Source organism: Tamandua tetradactyla, chromosome 12 (assembly GCF_023851605.1).
Source record: "Tamandua tetradactyla isolate mTamTet1 chromosome 12, mTamTet1.pri, whole genome shotgun sequence".
NCBI lineage: Eukaryota > Metazoa > Chordata > Mammalia > Pilosa > Myrmecophagidae > Tamandua > Tamandua tetradactyla.
In genome coordinates, this window is record NC_135338.1 from 93013624 (window position 1) to 93036572 (window position 22949).

At 38.9% G+C, this 22949-nt stretch overlaps 1 long non-coding RNA gene across 1 annotated transcript; it reads right to left on the reverse strand.

The window, feature by feature from the left end:
• Positions 1-6551: 6551 nt before the first annotated feature.
• LOC143651670 (uncharacterized) lies at positions 6552-22664 on the reverse strand. Its single transcript, XR_013160122.1, has 3 exons — positions 22334-22664; positions 8121-8216; positions 6552-6690 (listed from the first exon to the last, which is right to left on the reverse strand). It is a non-coding gene; the product is annotated as an uncharacterized LOC143651670 (long non-coding RNA).
• Positions 22665-22949: the final 285 nt, after the last annotated feature.

Sequence of the window (22949 nt, forward strand, 5' to 3'; positions counted from 1 at the left end):
AAAGTGTGTTCTGACCACTAGCCCATTCAGCTGAGCTCAAGTGATGACTGCAAAACATAATTCAGATCTTGGCACCCCACGTCTCAAATGCTCCAATGGCTTCCTCTCTCACGAGGAGTACCAGCCATTCTATCATAATCACTCTCTCTCTCACTCGGTTCCTTCTACACTAGCCTCCTATCTGTTTCTGATGTATGAACTATCTTGTTGCCCCAGGGATTTTGCACCTGTTGTTTCCCCTGACTGGAAGATTCTTTCCCTGGGTATCCATCTGGCTCCCTCTTTCACTTCCTTCATATAACTTTGACCACCTTACATAAAATATTGACCCTTCATTCAACCAAGAACTCCTTATCTTCATTTTCCTGCTTGAAGATTCCTCATAGCACTTAGCACTGCCTTACGTGTTACACATTTGCTTATCTACATACATATTATTTGTTTCCCAGCAACTAGAACAAACATTTCATGAAGGCAGGTTTTGTTTTTCTTTGTACTACTGTATCTCCTGCCTACAACATACCTGATAAATAATGAGTGCTCAATAAATACTTGGTGAACGAATGATGATCTAAAGACATATGTGTCCATGATTGGTCAGCCATGGAAACACGGGAAAAAAAGGAACAAAGGCAATTTACAGGCAGTGCCTGTTTAAGCTGAGTCCAGGAGAAAAGGCACCTTAGCCAAAGGGACTTAAAATACAAAAAACCCTATGGTAGATTGATTGCAAAAATGTTCCCAGTTCTTCCCTTCCCTGTATCTATGCTCTTTGCAATGTGACCACACAGCTCTTTACATTAAGAGGTACAGTCTATTTCCTCACACCTTCATTTTGTGCTGCTCTTGTGACTTACTTTGATCAAAAGACACAGATGTGGTGCCAGTTACAAAGCTCAAGAGGCATACCTTGTCTTGGACCCCTGCCACCACCATGTGACAAGCCTGGGCTAGCCTGCTGGAAGATGAAAGACCACATAGAGTTACGCCAAATCACCCCAACTGAGACCATGCTAGATCAGCCAACTCTCAGCCCCTCCATCAGTCAACCAAAGACACACGAGCAAGCCCGGGTGAGCAAGCCCAGGTGAGCGCAACCAAGCCCAATCCAGTGCAGTAGACCTGCCCAGCCAATCCATCAACATGTGAGAAGATAAACAGTTATTTTCTCAGTCACTAAGTTTTGGGGCAGTTTGTTACATAATCCCACTGGCAAGATCAACCTTATTATGTGTGATCAGTCTCTAGGGTGTGCATCTAAGCAGCTTTGGTCTGAGTACATGCTCATTGGGACACCTTCTCCTTGTGATTTGGTCCTCATGAGACAGGCAGAGAGAAGACATAGAAGCCATGCCACACAGTGTCTCAACCACCTAGTACCTCAGTCAGAGACTGGCATGCTGGCTCGCTGTGAGGCAGCCCGGAGAGACAACTCAGGTTTCAGAGCCAGCAGGACTGAAAGCCAGACCCTGAATGGGAGAAATTCGCTGAGGTTAATATCACCTTCTGAGGTGACAAGGGGACATCAGTCAGCCAGCCACCCCGGCCTTGACCCAACCTCACCACCTCCTATTTCACAGCAACATTTACAAGCTTCTCAGGCATCCAGTCCCACTTCAGTTCTCGGAGCACACAGCTATAGCTCTACCACACCAAGCACAGCTGCGCAGTGGCCTTCTCAAATCCCAAACCACACTCCCTCTACCAGAACACAGTCGCAACGGGCAGATTCGCAAAGCGTGATCTTTACAGTAGGTCTCCAAGATGGAAGCCTCAAATTAATTCCTCGTATGACCTTACGTAAATGCATTCCACCGCATACCAAATGCTAGCATATTCTCAGATGATTTCACCACTTCCCATAACCATAGAAACTATTACGTTCTCAAAGGAGAAAGGATAATAACTAAGAAAGAAAATACTGCTGGACTCTTCACTAAAGATGATCCTTTCTTTCATGGTGGGGGAAAGGAAACAAAGAAACATGATATCAAAGTACAAAAGAAGCTCAAATAGGGTACGTGATATGGATAAAAGAAATCAGAACTGTGTTGTACTGCCTTCCTAATTTCTATGCTTCCCATTACCTTGCCAAGATTTTTATCTCCTGCTTGCTGCAACGGTTTCGCTTTGAGTGACAACAGGTACCTGGTCCTACCAGGCAGCCCTCTCCTAAACAATTGCCTAAATAGGAGCTCAGGACATTTACCTTAGTAGGGAGTATAAATCTTAAGAGCCAATGCCTTAATGACCTTGCCCTGTTACCTCTTTGACCTCAAGTCCGACCACTGTTCCCCTCACTCACCTGCAGCCTCCTTGGCCCCCCTTCTGGTTTTGTTATGGACACACCACTCTCCTGCCTCAGGGCCTCTGCTCATCTGTCACCTATCTGTGAGGCCTTCCCTGAGCAACCTATATTAAAATCCAATCATTAGCCTGCCCTGTGGCAGCACACCTCTTTCCTCTTACCCTGCTTTATTTTTCTCCATTACAGTGTATCATTAGCTGATACATTATGTGTTTACTTGTTTATTTGTTCATTATCTTGCATACATTAATTTAAGCTCTAGGCAGGTAGGAGCTTTAGTTTGTTCAATTCCGTATTCCCTAAAACAGTGCCTGACACATGGTAGGTACTCAATAAATATTTGATAAATCAGTTGATGAACTGCCATTTCTTGAGCACCTATTTTGTGCCAGGCAATTGATATATGACATTTAGTTAACATTTAGTTCACATTAGTGAACAAATTCTTATTAAACACCCACTATGTAATTATTATATTATCTCTATTGTTATTTCCATTTTTACAGATCAGAAAACCAAAACTCAAAGAGAAGCTAAGAAATTTGCGACAGATTCTTCTCTAGGTCTGTCTGAGCATCAAAGCCCAAGCTCCTGGCAGTGCAGCAAGCTCTTTTGCAAATATCTTGACAATGGTTTAAATTACAAAGTTCATGTTACTCACATCCCTGGCAAGCATGCATAGCACATGAGCTCTCATTCCATCATTTTTCATTACCCACCCACGCCATTTCTAGGAAGAAACAAGCATCCATGAGATTGGATTTTCATCTCCCAGATCAGATTGGTCTTAACAGCTTTACTTTTTTCTGCCCATTCAGAGACAATCAAGGTCAGAGTTTTCTTTCTGAACTGGACTAGGACAAGCTCAGATAGGCTTGGGTCCCAGAGGGAAGGAGGCAGAAGTTCATCTGCTCTGGAACACACTGGGAATTTGCCAGAGTCCCTGCTTTTGTGGAGTGCTGCTTCCAAACTCCCATGGTCCTGGTATTTAGGAAATCCATCCTATACAACAATTGCGTTTTCAAAAAAAAAAAAATTGCCTGACCTGTATTGGACATGTTCCTGGGCTGGTGTAAGCCTGTGTCTACTGGGGGCCAGTCATGTACTGAAAGCACCAGCCCCATTCTGCCTTGTAAAGCTGTGCCCAGCTGGTGGCAGTGATGGTGGTAGGGCTGGGGGGCAATGATGCCCACTTACAGACCAAGTAGCCCAGGAAGGACCCGGTCCTGATGAAATCCATGTAATGCCTAATCTGGAAGGGCTTCGTTTATAAAACAGTCACTGCCACAATCAGTTCCTTCCTCCTCTCTGCTTCTAGTGCTCTTTTTTCATACCACCATCACTGAACTTATCACACCTCCTTATTACAGGTGTTTCTCCCCCACCAGGTGTGATCTTCTGAGAAACAGAGACTTTGTTTTCATCTCTACATCCCCAAGGATTAATCCTGCCTCTGACACATATTAGGTACTCAGTGAGTATTTGCTGACTCAAGAAAGATGCATAAGGAGGCTGCGCTGTATCTACTGCATTGACTGGAGCAAGCTGGACAGGTCATCTCTTCTGGAAAGGGCAGAAAGCAGACACACAGAAGAGACCATGGAGACCAGAACTGACCGCTGGGCAGCCAATGATGCTCCCCTCTCCCCCTTACTCACGCACCTCTCCTCCCTCACCTGCCACTCCCTGACCCCCAAGCCATCCCCGTTCACCTCCGGAAGAGGCTTAGAAGACAAGCAGGCACAGCGCCAGAGCCCCAGCCCACCCCACCCCATCCCGGCTGCTTATCAGAGCCAAAGACATCGACGTTAAGTTACCTTTTAACGCAGCTTAGTTTGCATCTGTGATTTCTGGATACAGGATCGGGTTTCAACACCCCAGCTGCACCCTGGACAGCAGAGATCTGTAACACCCGTCTGCGGAAGAAACAGCAACGCCTCGCTCCTCCCTGGCTAAGCGCATCTGCTCCCCCATCCCTGCAGAACAAATCATGTTCTTTTCCTTGCGCTAAAACCCATCCCTAAGCAAATCCTCCCGGTGTCCCTAAAAATGGTCCCCACTCCCTCGGAGAGGGCCCTTCACACACAGAAACACACATTCATAACCTTCCCCCCCACCCCAGCCGCTGGAGCAGAGCCACACGGTCTACCCGTGTTCCTAATCCGCTCAACAACAAACCACAAAATCCGTCTAAAAGGAATAGACTTGTGGCTAGGAAGCTTATGGAAACAGAGCTATGAATATCAAAACCTAAGTTGCAAAACTCTCCATGGCGCTCACAGTTCTAATAGGGTTTTAAAAACACCCCCTTGGAGATGCCACCTTCAAAGAAGCGCGCAGCCCCGGGCAGACAGCAAGTCCCTGTTTTTCCGCGTTCGCTTTCCAAGGATCTCCCCTGTCTTTCCTTGTCAGTGACCATCAGCAAAACTCAGCGGTACCTACGCTTCTGTGTGTCGGTCCGTTTCCGCGCGTGGCCCTCAGCCCTGGCGGGAGAGCCTGGGAGCCCGCGGGCGCGCGCGTGCGGCCGGTGCCCGGCTAGGTCCGCGCGCATCCGAGAGCAAAGCGGTTCCCTACCTGGGTGGGCAGTCCGCGGGCGCGCGCCCCGGCAGCCCCGCGGGCTGGTCCGGTAAACACCACGCGGGGCGACCCCCGCCGAGCCAGGAGCCGGGAGCCCGCGGGCGTCACACCTGATGACGGTGCCCACGCGGCGCCCGCCCCCGCCCCCGCCCCCGCGCAGCGCGCCCCCGTCCCGCCCCGCCCAGCCCAGAGCACCGCGGCGCGGGAGTCCTCGCCTCGGCGGGATCCGATCCTAACCCGCCGTTACTCCTGCCCGGCATTAAAGGTATTCACTGCGGGCAGCCTCTTTGCTTCTAAACCGTCCGCCCACCCACCCCAGCCTCTGGTTCCAGGAGGGGTGTTCGGGACAGCCCCGGGGGGAAGGCGGCCCACCGCGGCCCCAGGCTCTCCAGAGTTGCAAACAAATGGATGCTGAACTCCTTATTCCTCTCGCTTCTTCTCGCTCTCCCCACCCTGCCTGGGGCGAGAGGGCGCTGTCCACTCCACACCCCCTTTCACCAACTCCAAACCAGGACAGCTCAGAGGACAGGACTCAAATTCCTGGGGATGGGGAGTGCTCTGATAATCCCAGCCCCAAAGCAGCTTAGTTGAGGGATGTAGTTAAATCGCAAATACGGCGTGGGGAGAGGGGAGAAAGGAAAAGTGGGGCGGGGCGCTGCCTCCCTCCTCCAGACCCTCCTGCCACACTCACCCACAAAAGAAATACCCTTGTACTTTGAGTTCGGGCAAATAAAACTGCCTGTGCTCGCGATGCATTGGCGTGCATAACACGCTTTTTTAAGAGCATAAGCCTCCTTCTAGGAGGAAATGAGGAGAAATGAAATGATACCGGAAGTTCGGAGGCAAAAACCTAAATGCCTCCTGATGTCCGGCTACCTCTACATCTGGACCTGCGTTTCTTTCCTAATGTGCTGAAATGGAAGTCTGTCCTGGAAGTCTGTCTTCTTCTCCCTTTCCCTGCCAGCACATCCTGGCCGTCATATGGCCCTCAGTTCCACCTCCTCACTATCTGTAGATCCGTGCTGCTCTCCAGCTGCTCTGGCTCTTCCCTGACCCTGGCCTTCACCATCTTTGGCCTGAACCGCTGCAAGGGCTCCCTAATTACTCAGCCTCCTAAGGTCATTTCTTAACACGTAAATCTGATCTTGACTCCTTCCTACCTAAAACCATGGATCGGCTTCCTCGTGTCCTTAGAAAAGCCCAAACTTTTTAATATTTCTCATTTAGCTCTTGGAGAGTTAAGTTCCTGCTGAAGCCTACAGCCTTACCTCCCCACCCTCAACTTTTCCCCTAACCTCTAGCCATACCAAACTTTTAATGCCTTGGACATGCCACGTCTCTCCAGGTCTTTGCACATACTGTTCCCTCTCCCTGGAATGTCCTCTTCTTCCCCAATCCTCTTACCTCTCCCTAATGCCTACTGGTTCTCAGCTGAGCAACCACCTCCTCAAGGAAGCCTTCCCTCAGCCCCAGAATCAGTTAGTTCTTCCTGCTCCGTGTGGCTGGAGGCACCATTACTTTCTCTATCATAGCAGCCTACCTATGTTCCTAAAGTGAGTTGTCAAATGTCTCTCTTCCTCACTAAAATGTGAGTCACAGAAAAGCAGGTCTCTCTTGCCTGGTGTATGTGTACATAGCACACAGAACATAGTATCTGCTTAATACATATTTAATTACTAAATGCTGGGAGCACTGCAAAGGGAGTCCATAACAACTGGAGGGAGTCAAGGAAGGTATTCAGGGAAGGCAACCTCGGTGCTCAGACTTGTAGAAGAGGAAGAGTTCCTAAGGTTTTATTTCAGAAGCTGCATTGAAAGAAAAGAAAAGGGGATCAGTGTTAAGGAAGGAGAGGAGAAGAGATATATCAGTAAAAGTATCTTTTCCTGAGAGCTTACTATGATACAGACAGAATTTTAAGTCATTATATTCTCTCGGTTTTACTTTCTTATTGAAGTATAGCATGCATTCAGTAAAGGACACTAATCCGAACAACGCAGATCAACTAATACATATAACATATAAACTAGTATGTATATATGGCCACCATCCAGATTAAGATATAGAAAAGTTCTAGCATACAAAAGTTCCTTTTTTGCGCCTCTCCAGACAATAACCACTAACCATGCCCCACCCCTCAGATACAACCACTATTCTAACCTCTTTCACAAATTAATATTATCTATTCTCAAACTATACATAAATGAAATGTACTTTTTTATGTATAGCTTTTACTCAAAAGAATGTCTGAGTCATCCAAATCATACATATCAGTAGGTCATTCTTTTTTATTGCTGCATAGTACTCCATTGTCTGATATAACCCTATTTATTCCTTCTCCTGTGAATGAATATTTGTGTTCTTTCCAGTCTTTAACTATTATAAATAAAGCTGCTATGAGCATTTGGCAGACATGTATGCTCTATAATATGTGGATAATTAGGAATCAAATTGTTGGGTCATTGGGTGAGCATATGTCTTGCTTTAATAGACAACGAAACAGTTTTCCAAAGTGTTTGTAGTAATTTACAGCTCTACTTCTTTGCCATAATTTGTCATTGATAGTGTTTTCGATTTTAACCATTTTTGTGGTAGTGTAGTGCTATTTCAGTTAGTTTTAATTTGCATTTCCTTATTGACATGATATTGCACAACTTTTCATATTTTTATTGGCCCTTTGGCTATCCTTTTGTGAAGTGCCATTTCAATAGTCAATTTATAGTCACAGTCAATTTATTAGGTTCTTTGTCCCTTTCTTAGCGATCTATAGGCACTTTGTTTATTTTACATATGAGTCCTTTGTTGGGTATATGTAGTTTTAATACCTTCCCCCCAGTTGGGAGCTTATATTCCTAATCTCTTAATGTTAATTAAATATAATTTATTGATTTCTTATTAGCCCTTTTGTGACCTGCTTAAGAAACCTTCATCTACCTCAAGGTCATGGACCTATTCTCCCATGTTTCCTGTTAGAAACATTTTTGTTTTACCTTTCTCATTTTGTTTTATATTCTATTTGTGTGTGATATGAGGTAGGTTCAAAGTTAATTTTTTTCCATAGATATCTAGATGTTCCAGAACCACATATGGAAAAGACCATTCTCTACGCACTGGCCTGGAATAGTGCCTTTGTTGTAAATCAAGTGACCATCTTTCTGTGGATCTATTTTTAGACTCCCCGTTCTATTTCCCTGGTCTATGTCCTTCTCCTTCTACCAGCAAAACTGACTTACTTTACCTTTATTGTCAATCTTGAAATCTGCTAACGATTGCCCACCAATTTTTGTTCTTCATTCAGATTGTCTTGGCTTGTTTAGGTCCTCAACTTTTCCACCTGAATTTTAGAATCAACTTGTCAATTTACCACACACACACACACACACACACACACACACACACACACGGAAAAAAATAACCTGTTGGGATTTTTATCTGAATTGCCTTAAATCTATAGGTAAATTTGGTGAAAAATAACACCTTAAAAGCATTGAAACTTTCAATCTTCTACATTGTATGTCTCTCTGTTTATCCTTTCTCATCTCTCGCTAATGTTTTGCAGATTTCAGTGTGGAGATCTTGCTCAGTAACCTATGTTGTTACTGCTGTGCTTAAGTACTTGATGTTATTGACTCTTTGTAAATGGGATTTTAACTTCAACTTCCTAATATTTATTGCTAATATACCAAAAATAAAATTAGTTTTTATGTTGACCTTATATCCCATTCAAAATAAAATTGATTTTTATATATTGCCCTCATATGCTGTATCCCAGTGTCCTTGCTAAATTCATTTATAGAGTCTTCAGATTTTCTACATGTGTAATATGATTTGTGACTAAAGACTATTTTACTTTTTCTTTTCCAATTTATATATCTTTCATTTCTTTCTAACTTTTTTATTATCGCTCTAGCGAGGACGCTCATACAATATTGAAAAAGAGTTGTGATGCTATAGAGCAGTGTTTCATTTTCAAATTCAGGGGAAAAGTTGTCATTCTATTATGCATGACATTAACTGTAAAAGTGGTGGTAGGATACAATCTGGGCTTGCTCCTGACTTCACCTGGAAAATGTTCCTACCATTAAGGATGATGTTAGCCTCGGGTGGATTTGCTTTTTTTCACTCTCATCAGATTAAAGAAGTAAGTTCTCTTCTACTTTTAGACTGCTGAAAATTAAATAACTGTGTGTTGAATTATGCCAAATGCTTTTTTTTTTTTTGCATCTTTTGAGCTGTCTATATGCTTTTTCTCTTTTATTTGGTTTATGTACAGAATTACACTGGTTGACTTTTGAATGTCAACCCAAACTTACACTCTTCAAATAACCCCCCTTGATATGATAAGAGTATCTTCTTTATATACTATGGGATGTGATTTGATATTTTGTCTAATATTTTGTGTCTTTGTTTATGAGAGATGTTAGCTTGCAATAGTTCTTATAATGTCTCCTTCAAGATTTTGTATGAGGGTTATGGTGATTTATAAAACAACTTGGGGATGGTGCAATGGTGGCTCAGTGGCAGAGTTCTTGCTTACCATACCAGAGACCTGGGTTTGATTCCTGGTGCCTGCCCATGCAAAAAAAAAAAAAAGTGAAAAACGAATTGAGAAGTATTATCTTTTCTCTTTTCTGGAATAAATTGTGTAAGATTGGTATTTTTCTTCCTTAGATGTTTAGGATAATTCACCATGAAATCATTATAGCCTCAAGTTTTCATTTTGTGAGATTTTTAATTAGAAGCTCAATTATTTTATTAGCTATATATTTTTCTTACATTTCTTATTTTTTATAGATCTTCTGTTTCTTCTTATATTGGCTTTGGTAAACTATTACTTTTTAAGAAATTCATTCATTCCTTTAAATTTTCAAATTTATTAGCTTTAGTGATGCCCTGTTTTTCATTCCTGATTTTGCTAATTTGTGTTTTCTCTCTCTTTTTTTTTTTAATTGGTCTTGTCTGGGATTTATCAATTTTATCAACCTTTATAAAAAAACCAAATATTTTGTAGATTTTCTCTGTGATATGTTTGATTTCTATTTCATTAATTTCTTCTTTTATCATTTTATTCTTCTTTTCATTGTATTTAATTTTGTCTTTTACTTCTTGCTATGTATAATCATTGATTTTCAGAAGCATCTGAAGCTATAAATTTTCGCTCTACAAACTGCTTTAGATAAATCCAAAAAGTCTTGATATGTTCCATACCTATTTTTGTTTTGTTTAAACTATTTTCTAATATGTATTCTGATTTATTTGACCCATAGAATTATTTTGGAAGTAGGTTGTTTAATTTTCAAACATTTGAGAGTTACTAATTATTTTTCCTTTATTAGCTTTTAATTAAATTCTGCTGGGGCCATAAAACATATTCTGGACTTCCTGGAAGATGGCGGCTTAGTAAGACGCACGGATCTTAGTTTCTTCTCCAGGACACCTACTAGGGGAGTAGAAACGATACAGAAAGCGCCCAAAGCCACAACAGAGATAAAAAAGACAGCGTACCCCATCCTGGAACGGCTGGCTGGCTGAGAGAAGCAGCTCGGGTGAGATCGCCGAGGCGCGCGGGCCTTACCGGGCGGGGTGGCAAGCGGCCGGAGTTACTCCCTTCCCCCTTCCCGGGCCGGCTGGGAGAATTGGAGAGGCGGTCCCCTGAAACCAAGGCAACTGGCGCCCACACCACGCGCAGCCCCCGGACCAACTGAGAGAATTGGATCGGAAACCCCCAGGCCGCGGAGAACAGTGACCCCGTGACTCCCGGGGAACGTGCACTCTCTCGGGCGGGCCGCTGCCGCTGGCGCCCTCCCGCCACGCTTGTTGCCCCGGGCCGACTAGGAAATTCGGACGGGCTCTTTCCTTGGCTGTGGCGACCAGCAACCCTCCCTGCGTTCGGACACCCTCCCTGCGTTCGGACACCGGGCCAGCTCAAGCCGCTTCAGCTAGCGAACCCCCAGGACGGCGAGAGTTTTCCAAAGTTTAAGGTCCCACAGCACCTTTTACTGGTGGGACCCGCAGACAAACGTGTGCTACGAGCGCCACCTACTGGGCAGGATAAGAAAAACAGAACCCAGAGATTTCACAGAAAAATATTACAACCTTGCTGGGTCCAACACCAAGAGAAATCTGAATAAATGCCCAGACGCCAGCAGCAGAAGATAACTGTCCACGCTCAAAAGATTGAGAATATGGCTCAGTCAAAGGAACAAACCAATAGCTCAAATGAGACACAAGAGCTGAGACAACTAATGCTGAATATACGAACAGAAATGGAAAACCTCTTCAAAAATGAAATCGATAAATTGAGGGAGGACATGAAGAGGACATGGGCTGAACATAAAGAAGAAATAGAAAAACTGAAAAAACAAATCGCAGAACTTATGGAAGTGAAGGATAAAGTAGCAAACATAGAAAAAATAATGGATAGCTACAATGATAGATTTAAAGAGACAGAAGATAGAATTAGTGATTTGGAGGATGGAACATCTGAATTCCAAAAAGAAACAGAAACTATAGGGAAAAGAATGGAAAAATTTGAACAGGGTATCAGGGAACTCAAGGACAATATGAACCGCACAAATATACGTGTTGTGGGTGTCCCAGAAGGAGAAGAGAAGGGAAAAGGAGGAGAAAAACTAATGGAAGAAATTATCACTGAAAATTTCCCAACTCTTATGAAAGACCTAAAATTACAGATCCAAGAAGTGCAGCGCACCCCAAAGAGATTAGACCCAAATAGGCGTTCTCCAAGACACTTACTAGTTAGAATGTCAGAGGTCAAAGAGAAAGAGAAGATCTTGAAAGCAGCAAGAGAAAAACAATCCATTACATACAAGGGAAACCCAATAAGACTTTGTGTAGATTTCTCAGCAGAAACCATGGAAGCTAGAAGACAGTGGGATGATATCTTTAAAATACTAAAAGAGAAAAACTGCCAACCAAGACTCCTATATCCAGCAAAATTATCCTTCAAAAATGAGGGAGAAATTAAAACATTCTCAGACAAAAAGTCACTGAAAGAATTTGTGACCAAGAGACCAGCTCTGCAAGAAATACTAAAGGGAGCACTAGAGTCAGATACAAAAAGACAGAAGAGAGAGATATGGAAAAGAGTGTAGAAAGAAGGAAAATCAGATATGATATATATAATACAAAAGGCAAAATGGTAGAGGAAAATATTATCCAAACAGTAATAACACTAAATGTCAATGGACTGAATTCCCCAATCAAAAGACATAGATTGGCAGAATGGATTAAAAAACAGGATCCTTCTATATGCTGTCTACAGGAAACACATCTTAGACCCAAAGATAAACATAGGTTGAAAGTGAAAGGTTGGGAAAAGATATTTCATGCAAATAACAACCAGAAAAGAGCAGGAGTGGCTATACTAATATCCAACAAATTAGACTTCAAATGTAAAACAGTTAAAAGAGACAAAGAAGGACACTATATACTAATAAAAGGAACAATTAAACAAGAAGACATAACAATCATAAATATTTACGCACCGAATCAGAATGCCCCAAAATACGTGAGGAATATACTGCAAACACTGAAAAGGGAAATAGACTCATATACCATAATAGTTGGAGACTTCAACTCACCACTCTCATCAAGGGACAGAACATCTAGACAGAGGATCAACAAAGAAATAGAGAATCTGAATATTACTATAAATGAACTAGACTTAATAGACATTTATACGACATTACATCCCACAACAGCAGGATACACCTTTTTCTCAAGTGCTCATGGATCATTCTCAAAGATAGACCATATGCTGGGTCACAAAGCAAGTCTCAACAAATTTAAAAAGATTGAAATCTTACACAACACTTTCTCGGACCATAAAGGAATGATGTTGGAAATCAATAATAGGCAGAGTGCCAGAAAATTCACAAATACGTGGAGGCTCAACAACACACTCCTAAACAACGACTGGGTCAAAGAAGAAATTGCAAGAGAAATTAGCAAATACCTCGAGGCGAATGAAAATGAAAACACGACATATCAAAACTTATGGGACGCAGCAAAGGCAGTGCTAAGAGGGAAATTTATTGCTCTAAATGCCTATATCAGAAAAGAAGAAAAGGCAAAAATTCAGGAATTAACTATCCATTTGGAAGAACTGGAGAAAGAACAGCAAGCTAACCCCAAAGCAAGCAAAAGGAAAGAAATAACAAAGATTAGAGCACAAATAAATGAAATTGAAAACATGAAAACAATAGAGAAAATCAATAAGGCCAGAAGTTGGTTCTACGAGAAAATCAATAAGATTGATGGGCCCTTAGCAAGATTGACAAAAAGAAGAAGAGAGAGGATGCAAATAAATAAGATCAGAAATGGAAGAGGAGACATAACTACTGACCTCACAGAAATAAAGGAGGTAATAACAGGATACTATGAACAACTTTACGCTAATAAATACAACAATTTAGAGGAAATGGACGGGTTCCTGGAAAGACATGAACAACCAACTTTGACTCAAGAAGACATAGATGACCTCAACAAACCAATCACAAGTAAAGAAATTGAATTAGTCATTCAAAAGCTTCCTAAAAAGAAAAGTCCAGGACCAGATGGCTTCACATGTGAATTCTACCAAACGTTCCAGAAAGAATTAGTACCAATTCTCTTCAAACTCTTCAAAAAAATCGAAGTGGAGGGAAAACTACCTAATTCATTCTATGAAGCCAACATCACCCTCATACCAAAACCAGGCAAAGATATTACAAAAAAAGAAAACTACAGACCAATCTCTCTAATGAATACAGATGCAAAAATCCTCAATAAAATTCTAGCAAATCGTATCCAACAACACATTAAAAGAATTATACATCATGACCAAGTAGGATTCATCCCAGGTATGCAAGGATGGTTCAACATAAGAAAATCAATCAATGTAATACACCATATCAACAAATCAAAGCAGAAAAATCACATGATCACCTCAATTGATGCAGAGAAGGCATTCGACAAGATTCAACATCCTTTCCTGTTGAAAACACTTCAAAAGATAGGAATACAAGGGAACTTCCTTAAAATGATAGAGGGAATATATGAAAAACCCACAGCTAATATCATCCTCAATGGGGAAAAATTGAAAACTTTCCCCCTAAGATCAGGAACAAGACAAGGATGTCCACTATCACCACTATTATTCAACATTGTGTTGGAGGTTCTAGCCAGAGCAATTAGACAAGAAAAAGAAATACAAGGCATCAAAATTGGAAAGGAAGAAGTAAAACTATCACTGTTTGCAGACGATATGATACTATACGTCGAAAACCCGGAAAAATCCACAACAAAACTACTAGAGCTAATAAATGAGTACAGCAAAGTAGCAGGTTACAAGATCAACATTCAAAAATCTGTAGCATTTCTATACACTAGTAATGAACAAGCTGAGGGGGAAATCAAGAAATGAATCCCATTTACAATTGCAACTAAAAGAATAAAATACCTAGGAATAAATTTAACTAAAGAGACAAAAAACCTATATAAAGAAAACTACAAAAAACTGCTAAAAGAAATCACAGAAGACCTAAATAGATGGAAGGGCATACCGTGTTCATGGATTGGAAGACTAAATATAGTTAAGATGTCAATCCTACCTAAATTGATTTACAGATTCAATGCAATACCAATCAAAATCCCAACAACTTATTTTTCAGAAATAGAAAAACCAATAAGCAAATTTATCTGGAAGGGCAGGGTGCCCCGAATTGCTAAAAACATCTTGAGGAAAAAAAACGAAGCTGGAGGTCTCGCGCTGCCTGACTTTAAGGCATATTATGAAGCCACAGTGGTCAAAACAGCATGGTATTGGCATAAAGATAGATATATCGACCAATGGAATCGAATAGAGTGCTCAGATATAGACCCTCTCATCTATGGACATTTGATCTTTGATAAGGCAGTCAAGCCAACTCACCTGGGACAGAGCAGTCTCTTCAATAAATGGTGCCTAGAGAACTGGATATCCATATGCAAAAGAATGAAAGAGGACCTGTATCTCACACCCTATACAAAAGTTAACTCAAAATGGATCAAAGATCTAAACATTAGGTCTAAGACCATAAAACAGTTAGAGGAAAATGTTGGGAGATATCTTATGGATCTTACAACTGGAGGCGGTTTTATGGACCTTAAACCTAAAGCAAGAGCACTGAAGAAGGAAATAAATAAATGGGAACTCCTCAAAATTAAACACTTTTGTGCATCAAAGAACTTCATCAAGAAAGTAGAAAGACAGCCTTCACAATGGGAGACAATATTTGGAAATGATATATCAGATAAAGGTCTAGTATCCAGAATTTATAAAGAGATTGTTCATCTCAACAACAAAAAGACAGCCAACCCAATTACAAAATGGGAAAAAGACTTGAACAGACACCTCTCAGAAGAGGAAATACGGATGGCCAAGAGGCACATGAAGAGATGCTCAATGTCCCTGGCCATTAGAGAAATGCAAATCAAAACCACAATGAGATATCATCTCACACCCACCAGAATGGCCATTATCAACAAAACAGAAAATGACAAGTGCTGGAGAGGATGCGGAGAAAGAGGCACACTTATCCACTGTTGGTGGGAATGTCAAAGGGTGCAACCACTGTGGAAGGCAGTTTGGCGGTTCCTCAAAAAGCTGAATATAGAATTGCCATACGACCCAGCAATACCATTGCTAGGTATCTACTCAAAGGACTTAAGGGCAAAGACACAAACGGACACTTGCACACCAATGTTTATAGCAGCATTATTTACAATTGCAAAGAGATGGAAACAGCCAAAATCTCCATCAACAGAAGAGTGGCTAAACAAACTGTGGTATATACATACGATGGAATATTATGCAGCTTTAAGACAAGATAAACTTATGAACCATGTAATAACATGGATGGACCTAGAGAATATTATGCTGAGTGAATCCAGCCAAAAACTAAAGGACAAATACTGTATGGTCCCACTGATGTGAACGGACATTCGAGAATAAACTTGAAATATGTCATTGGTAACAGAGTTCAGCAGGAGTTAGAAACAGGGTAAGACAATGGGTAATTGAAGCTGAAGGGATACAGACTGTGCAACAGGACTAGATACAAAAACTCAAAAATGGACAGCACAATAATACCTAATTGTAAAGTAATCATGTTAAAACACTGAATGAAGCTGCATCTGAGCTATAGGTTTTTGTTTTGTTTTGTTTTGTTTTGTTTTGATTTTACTATTATTACTTTTATTTTTTTCTCTATATTAACATTCTATATCTTTTTCGGTTATGTTGCTAGTTCTTCTAAACCAATGCAAATGTACTAAGAAATGATGATCATGCATCTATGTGATGATGTTAAGAATTAATGATTGCATGTGTAGAATGGTATGATCTCTAAATGTTGGGTTAATTTCTTTTTTTCCGTTAATTAAAAAAAAAAAAAAGAGAAGGGATAATTGGAGATGAAGGGATACAGACTGTACAACGGGACTGGATATAAAAACTCAGAAATGGACAGCACAATACTACCCAATTGTAATGCAATTATGTTAAAACACTGAATGAAGCTGCATGTGAGGTATAGGTTTTTTGTTTTTGTTTTTTTTGTTTTTTTTCTTTCTATTATTGTTTTAATTCTTATTCTGTTGTCTTTTTATTTCTTTTTCTAAATCGATGCAAATGTACGAAGAAATGATGAATATGCAACTATGTGATGTTATTAAGAATTACTGATTGTACATGTAGATTGGAATGATTTCTAATTGTTTTGTTAATTCTTTTTTTAATTAATAAAAAAAAAAACATATTCTATATGAATCTCAATCCTTTCAAAATTTCTTGATACTTGTTTTATGACCCAGAATAGGGTCTCTTTTGGTAAATGTGCCATGTGTACTTAGCCAAATAAAGAAGTTTTATTTTAGTGAAGTGTTTTTGAATATGTATTCTTTTGGTCAAGTCAGGTTGTTCAAATATTCTATATCCTTATTGATTTTTTTAATCCTCTTTTTCTATCAATTACAGAAAGAGGTATGTCAAAGTCTCCAACTATGGTTGTGGATTCATCTGTTTTTCCTCTTTTTCTTTCAATATTTTGCTTCACATATTTTGAAGCTATAGTATTAGATGTATACACATTTAGTATTGTTATCCCTTGTTAGTGATCTTTTTTTTAATAGGTCTTCTGTGATTTCTTTTAGCAATTTCTTGTAGTTTTCTTTGTATAGGTCTTTTGTATCCTTCATTAAATTTATTCCTAAATATTTTATTCTTTTGGCTGCAATTTTAAATGGAATTTTTTTCTTGATTTCCTCCTGAGATTGTTCATTATTAATGAATAGAAACCTGTCACTTTACTGTACTCACTTATTAGCTCTAGTAGTTTTGCTCTGGATTTTTCAGGGTTTTCAATATATAGTATCATATCATCTGCAAATAGCGAGTGTTTTACTTCTTCCTTTCCAATTTTGATGCCTTTTATTTCTTTTTCTTGTCTAATTGCTCTGGCTAGAATTTCCAACACAATGTTGAATAACAGTGGTGATAATAGACATCCTTGTCTTGTTCCTGATCTTAGGGGGAAAGTTTTCAGATTTTCCCCATTGAGGATGATGTTAGCTGTGGGTTTTTCATATATTCCTTTTATCATGTTGAGGAAGTTCCCTTCTATTCCTATCCTTTGAAGTGTTATCAACAAGAAAGGACGTTGAATTTTGTCAAATGCCTTTTCTGCATCAATCAAGATGACCATGTGGTTTTTCTGCTTTGATTTGTTGATATGTTATATTACATTAATTGGTTTTCTTATGTTGAACCATCCTTGCATACCTGGGATGAATCCTACTTGGTCATGGTGTATAATTCTTTTAACGTGTTGCTGGATTCAATCTGCAAGAATTTTGTTGAGGATTTCTGCATCTATGTTCATTAGAGAGATTGGTCTATAGTTTTCTTGTAATATCTTTGTCTGGCTTTCGTATGAGGGTAATGTTGGCTTCATAGAATGAGTTAGGTAGCCTTCCCTCCTCTTCAAATTTTTTGAAAAGTTTGAGCAGGATTGTTACTAATTCTTTCTTGAATGTTTGGTAGAATTCACATATGAAGCCATCTGGTCCTGGACTTTTCTTTTGGGGGAGCTTCTTAATGACTAATTAGGTTTCTTTACTTGTGATTGATTTGTTGAGGTCGTCTATTTCTTCTCAAGTCAGTGTTGGTTGTTCATGCCTTTCTAGGAAGTTGTCCATTTTATCTGCATTGTCTAATGTATTAGCATAAAGTTCCTCACAGTATCCTCTCATTACAAATAAAGGTTATGTTAGTGATCTTTTATCACTAAGATATATCCTTTATAGTAATAATTCTTGCTGCAAGTATATTTAGCCAAATATTAATACAGTCACACTTTCTTTTTTTATCATTAGAGCAGTTGTAGGTTTACAGAAAATTCATTCAGAAAGTACATAATTCCCAGACACCCCTCCCCACAAACACATGCAGTTTTTCCCTATTTTTAACATTTTGCATCAGTATAGTAACTTTGTTACAATTGATGAAACAATGTTATTATAATTATACTATTAACTATAGTCCATAGTTTACATTAGGGTTCACTGTGTTGTACAGTTCCAAGTTTTTTATTCTTATTTTTATCTGGTAACATATATAAAATCTAAAGTGCTCCATTTAACCACTTTCAAATATACAATTCAGTGTTGTTATTACATTCATAATGTTGTGCTACCATCATCACCATCCATTACCATAACTTCCATCATTCCAAATAGAAACTCTGCACCCAATAAGCATTAACTCCCCAATCACCATCCCCACCCCAGCCCTTTATAGCCTGAATTCTAGTTTCTGGCTCTGAATTTGCTTACTTTACTTATTTCATATAAGTGAGATCATACAGTATTTGTCCTTTTGTGTCTGGCTTATTTCACTTAACATGATGTCTTCAACATTCATCCATTTTGTAGCACATATCTGAACTTCAATCATTTTACAGCTGAATAATCTTCCACTGTATATAAATACCACATTTTGTTTATCCATTCTTCCATTGATGGATATTTGGGTTGATTCCACCTTTTGTCAATTGTGAATAATGCTGCTGTGAACATGGGTATGCAAATATCTGTTCAAGCCCCTGCTTTCAAATTCTTGTCGGTATAAACTTGAAAGTGGGATTTCCAAGTCACATGATAATTCTATACTTAACTTTCTAAGCAACTACCAAACTGTTTTCCAAGAGGCTGTACCACTTTACATTCTCACCAACAATGTATGTCTTCCTGTTTCTCTACATCCCTTCCAACACTTGTTAACTTCCATTTTTTGTAGCCCTTGTACTGGGTGAAAAATGGTATCTCATTTTGGTTTTGGTTCTCATTTTCCTAATGACTAATGATGTTGAACATTTTTCATGTGCTTACTAGCCATTTGTATATCTTCTTTGGAGAAATGTCTCTTCAAGTCTTTTGCCCAGTTTTAATTGGGTTGTTTGTCTTTTTGCTGTTGTGTTATAGGATTTCTTTATATATTCTGATCCTAAACCCTTATCAGACATATGGTTCCCCAATTTTTCCCCATTCTCTAGTTTTTCTTTTTACCATACTAACTTTCTTGTACTTAGTGTTCACATGGTATATATTTTTCTGTCATTTCTCTTTCAATTATTTAAATGGTTTTTGTTATAAATATCATATAGCTAGTTATATATTGATTTTTAGATCCAGTCTGACAATATTTGTCTTTAAATTTGTAATGTTTAGCCCTATTGCATATAAATACAATTACTGATATATTTGTGATAAGTCTACCATCATGCTATAAGTTTTCTGTTTGTCCCTCCTATTCATTGTTCCTTTATACTTTTTTCTACTATCTCATTAATAAAGTTATTTTAAAATTAAACCAGTATGTCTCCTCTATTCATTTTTAATTTTTGTTTTGCATTTTTATTTTATTTGAATACCCTAGAGATTTTAAAATGCAACCCTGACTAACTGCAGTTACTTTAAATTAGTACTTACCACTTTCCAAACCTTACAAAAGCTTAACTCCATTAACAAATCCTGACACTTGTGGTACTGTTTTCATGTACTTTACTTCTATATATGTTATAAACCACACAATACATTGTTATTATGGTTATTTTAAAAAGTCAGTCCATTCATCTGAGATCCTTTTACTTCAATCTGAAGGACTCTTAGTATTTCTTATAGTGCACATCTGGTAAGGACTAATTCTCTCAGATTTTGATTGATTTAAAATATCCCTATTTCATCTTTATTTTTGGAGGATATTTTTCACTGTGTATACAATTCTTAAATTTTCTTTCATTACTTGCAAGATGCCTTTCTATTGTCTCCTTGCTTCCATAGTTTCAGTCGACACATCTGCTGTTAGTCTTGTCATTGCTTTTTACAAACATCTTGTTTGGGGATGCTTTCAAGATTTCTCTCTTTAACTTTTCCCTCATAAATCTAAATATGATGTTTGTATGTATGGTTTTCTTTTTATCTATCCTGACTGTGGCTCTCTCAGCAATTTGAATTTGTTGGTTAATATATTTTATCAGTTTCAGAAAATTTTCAGCCTTTATCTCTTCAAATATTGTTTCTGCCCTATGTTATCTCTTCTCTTTTCTCATGGGGGAGAGACAGAGACATTACATATACTATACAAAATTTAACTGTTTCAATATTGTCCTATATGTTTCTTACATTCTGTTTCTATTATTTTCATTGTTTTTTATCATCTGTGCATAATCTGGATATTTTCTACTGGCCTATCTTTGAATTCATTAAACTTACTTCCTGCTGTGACCTGTTTGCTGCTCAAGCCATCCAATTTTTTTTAATACTGGATATTAAATTTTTCAAATGTCCATTTAATTATTTTACATAGACTGCTAAAATTTCCTATATCTTTGTCCATTTTGTGCAAACTTTTTTCTTTTTTCTTTAACATATGTATAATAAAACCCATTTCTAATAAATTCAATATTTGAATAATTTAATCTATGTTATTGTCTTGCCTTTCTCTTGATTCTTGACAATATTTTCCTGCCTCTTCATATGTTTCTTGATTTTTTTATTGTATGCCAGACAGTATGTGCAAAGGAACCATAGAACACTGAAGCAGATGTTATTTTTCCCCAGAGAAGATTTACCTTGCCCTCTGTAAGACATATAAGATGATGGGATTTTTTTCATCTCAACCAATCAGGAATTAAGCTTCTGATTAATCTGGAGAGCAGCTTTAGATAGACTCATTCTACTTTTGTTTTCATATGCTTCAGGGAGAAGATCTGTCTTGTGTTTATTGCAGGACATTTCCTCCAGAGGGAATTTTTCTTCCAAGCACTGTGTGACTGCAGAATATTTCATTCTTCCCTTTCTTTCCAGCACCCAACCTCTCATACCTCCCAACTCAGCACTCAATGAATATCCCTCCAGGTATACTGGCTGTGCATTTATTTAGGGCTTCTCTAGATTTTAAACCATCTTTTCAGGCCATATGGTGGTCAAAATCTATACTGGTTTCTCCTTCCCCTGGTATACATCTGCCTCTAGCAAGCCTGGTCCTCATTCCATGCCCAAACTCAGCAAATCGCTGTAAGATAGAAAATACCAATCCCAACTCACCCAGGAAGAGCTTTTCCCTCTTTGGAATGTTAGTTCACATAGTCCTTTTTGTTTCCACTGTCTTCCAGTATCTTTTTTTTTTTTTTAACATGGGCAGGCACCAGGAATCGAACCCAGGTCTCCAGAAAGGCAGGCAAGGACTTTGCCACTGTGCCACCATTGCCCGACCCCAATTAATTTTAAATATGATTCCTCTAATTTATCCACCTTTTTCTAGCTACTATATAAGAGTAATGGCTTGCCACTACCTATTGTATCTTACTGGGAAGTCGATTTACTAAATCTTTTTAATCTTCACAAAATTTTTATGAGGTAATTACCATTTTCTGACAAGTTATGTAACTTGCCAGAGATCATATTATAGTAAATAATGATGCTGAGAGATGAACCTAAGCTGTCTAATTCTAAAACCAGAGGTTATAATTATCACCATTATATATTGCCTCTGTTGGATGGGAGTGTTCTTTTTTTTAAGAAGTAAGGAAATCCTGGTACCCAACTGGAAATCTGAAGGGAAGATCATTTTTATAACATTCTTTTGATATTTGCTTTGAGTCAGATATGTAAATAAATAGTTTTAAATTTGAGGCACATTTCCTAAGGAAATATTTTTGTTAAAATTAAATTACCTTTTTACATTCCTCAAAAACCGAGGGACAAGTCTCCCATAATTAAAAGCTAATTTCTTCAGTGCTCATGAGAGACATCTGTCAAATTTTCTGAGTCTTCCTCCTGCACAATACTATTGTTAATTATGTTAATTTACTTCATTTACAAATGCATTTAGAAAAACATCCTCCTAACCTGTTTTCATTTTTGGAATGAAAGCCCAGTGACCTCCTAAACTGTTTGTCTGGAAAAACAAAAGTTAAGTCAATTACAGCAGAAGTGGGAAAATTCACAATCAACTTGTATTTTGGAAAGGGTCAAACAATATCAGGTGAGAGCCAAGTAGCTGTTGGTTATGTCTGTAAAAGGTAAATCACAACCAAAGCTATGAGAGGGAAAACAGTATTCTGAAAAGCACTGATATTCCCTTGATGTGGTTAATAATGATGTGATAATGATAAATATTCTTCTAGCTAAAATTTTACCAAAAGAAAATAATAAGATGCAAAGATGCAGAATCTCTTCAACTCCCTTTATTGACAGACAGAAATTTAACCATGATAAAATTCAATATATGACATTACTAAGAAAGACTTTTGATTGTTGGTTTTGAGGAAGGAAAGTACTGGCTGTTACTAAAGACAAACTAGTTACTTCTATAAAGGAAACTATGGACTGCTTTAAAGCAGAATTCTAAAACTACAAAGTCTTAATCACAGGATATGAAATTTTTCCATTACCTTCTGTTGCTTCCCAGTAAAACAAGGAATTCAATGATTTCCATGCATTGGCAATGTCTGGTAGACTTGCC